Raw genomic sequence first — 2,862 nt, 5'->3', positions numbered from 1 at the left:
TTCTGAAACCAAGAAGGTGACCCCTTTGTCCACCTAGAAATTTACTGGCTGGCTCCCTACATGGAGAGTGAGCATGGGCTCTTTGGGGTCAAGTGAAACAGAGCCTGGACACCTTTATTCAGCTTCGAGCATTATTGTCTGTAGCTTCGATTTTTCTAGGCGAGGACTAGGCCCGTTCCCTCTAGTGGTGGCTCGTCTGCCTCTCCTGGGCTTTTCAAGGCACTGATTTTTCCAATGTCACTGTTTTGTATAGTAGGTACATGGATACTTCCTCAGGACTAGGTGAGTGAGAAGCGGGGTATTAGGGTTAGCCATTCTTAGTTGAACCAAAACTGCTCTGGTCGTTCTCGCAAGCCTTCTGAACACCCATTTCCTTCATGACATTCCCTTGGGCGACGTCTGCACAGCCTACCTCCCCAATATCAGCTAGTTCATTTACACTTCCTAGCTACTTTATTTTCTTTTCATGGTGGCTTCTGTCAGCCCCAAATGGCTTCACTCTTGTCAAAGCTGTTTCAGCTTTTCCCAGAGATCCTACACAGTCGCCATTGTAGCCGAGAGGTAACAGGGTCTGTGACCATGGCCAAGATGGCACCCACCAGTCCAAACATGTGGAAGGGCGCTGCCTAGGGAGCTGGGTGAAGAGGCCTGGGAGTTAGCCCTGCCTGGTCCCGGGAGCCAAAAGTTTCCCTTATCCCCTCCATTCCCTTTGCCTTTCTCCTGGTTTTTCAAACAAGCTGCTCTAGCCCTATAACGCCAAGCACAAAATTGTCATAATTCTTAATGAAAACGTATCTGGTACCCAAATTATAGATGTGACAATTTGGTCACATTTCAAAAACACTGAAAATTTTATGCTTTTAAAATATATTTTGAATGCCATATATATTGATAACTATGAAAGTAAAGAATAGAAACCAAAAAAAAATTTCCTAAATTTAAAACTTGAGGCGTTATAGGGCTAGTGTTCTTCCAGATTTGGTTTGTTCCTTCTTACAGGCTGGTTTTCCGTGGCCCAGGCTTAGGCCAATGGCGTTCGGAAGCCTAGGCGGAGTCACTGTTACCTTTAGGCTTTGAGTGATGCTGCTTCAGGCACTTTTGGGGACAGCTCTTACTTAATACACAGCTCCTCTGCCATGATGTTCCAGCCAGAAATTCCAATTTCCCTTAAGGTTCCCTGAGCTGCCACGTGTCCCTTCCCTTCAGAGATTTGAGCATCAGCCCCGCCAGCAGGCGTCTTGGAGGGCCTTGGAGCCATCCCAAGCAATGGTCCTCCTAGCCTGTTGTCCAGAAAAATGGTTGGACCTAAAGGTCGCCCTCGGCGACTAGTCCTTGACCCCTTCCCTCGGGCTGAGGCATGAGATTCAGGGCAACCCAGGGGTGCGCTCTCAAAGTGGGGGTTATTGACCTGGAGGCAGCAAGCTGTCAATCGCCTCCTTGTTTTGTGCTTTCTAGATGGGACTTAGCAGCTTGATGCTCAAGAATTGCCCCCTTGCATGAATCGTGTCCAATTGGGATAGAGTTGATACAGAGAGGCTGGGCAAACAAAAGCTGATAGATTCACTTTGCAACTCTATTTGGCCACAGTATCGTTTTGAGAAAGGAGAATGGTGGGCAGAGAATGGTACGCTTTCCCTTCCAACCGTGATTCACCGGGAAAAGTTCGGTAGAGTGCCGGGAAAGTGGGCGGAGATGCCAGGACTTAGAGCATTTCTCCTCTTGAGGAGCAGTAGGAGACCTTCATCCCCAGTGCACCCAGGAACCCCTAAGGCAGGCGTCCTCAAACTGTGGTCCATGGGGCACATGTGGCGCCATGCCATTTATCCCACACTCGGGGTGTTTTTGCTGCCACTGCCTGTCCTGCTTAGCAGCCGACTCGTGCAGTGTGCATAGGAATTTGTCCATAGGTTTTTTGAAAACCATAGTCTGGCCCTCCAACGGTCGGAGAGACAATGAACTGGCCCCCTGTGTAAACAATTTGAGGACCCCTGCCCTAAGGGATCCTGGACTTCAGGTCACTATTGTCCCAGCCCTGAACCCTCCCTGAACATTCTACCCCTAGTAGAGGCACCAGGGGAATTTGGTCCCAGGGTAACTTACAAGCCTTTTACTCAAATGGAACCCGAGAAAATTAAAAATGACACAGGCAGTTACTCTACTTTTGATCCCTGTTGAATCCGCCTGTAGCATCCCAATATTACAATTTAACCCTATAACGCCGAGCATGACCTTTCCCTAACATTTAATGAAATGAATATAAATGTATATATATTGATAACTATGAAAGTAATGAATCAAAACGAAATTTTTTTGCCCAAAAATTTAAAAGTGAGGCGTTATAGGGTGAAAAAGAAGGATGGTTCTTATCAGAGGGGCCAATGCCTTAGGATCATAAGTGAAGCGGTGATCCCACTGCACCCAGTAGTGCCCAAACCCTGGACCCCCCTAGGGGAAATTGTGAATGCTTTTACCCCCGTGCCGGTACTTAGAATGAGCAAACACACATGCCTGATAATCCTAAGATTTTTACTTACTTCCTGTGATACTCACCTACTTTCAAGGGCACTCCCACCTCACAATCCTAGCCTTGTCTCAGTTAAACTGTTCACCCTTTTGTGCGTTTGTTGTTTTTTCCAGAAGTTCTCAAGTTATCAAAGCCCCTAATCCAAGTGTGCCAGCTCCAGGACCACCATCTCCTGGACCACTTCAACCTTATCCATCCTAGCGCTGAATGGACAACCCCTCCCAGCAGAGCAGGAAGGGTGTGGACCCAAAGCCCCACTTCGCCCCTTTGCCAGCAGGAAGTAGCTAGAGATGTCGTCGCCCAGTACCCCAAAGATTTGGGTCCACATCTCTTCAGGG

The sequence above is a fragment of the Tenrec ecaudatus genome, unplaced genomic scaffold (assembly GCF_050624435.1).
Source record: "Tenrec ecaudatus isolate mTenEca1 unplaced genomic scaffold, mTenEca1.hap1 Scaffold_534, whole genome shotgun sequence".
Taxonomy (NCBI): Eukaryota; Metazoa; Chordata; class Mammalia; order Afrosoricida; family Tenrecidae; genus Tenrec; species Tenrec ecaudatus.
The sequence above is the reverse complement of the archived record's forward strand: the minus strand, read 5'-3'. Positions refer to the sequence as shown.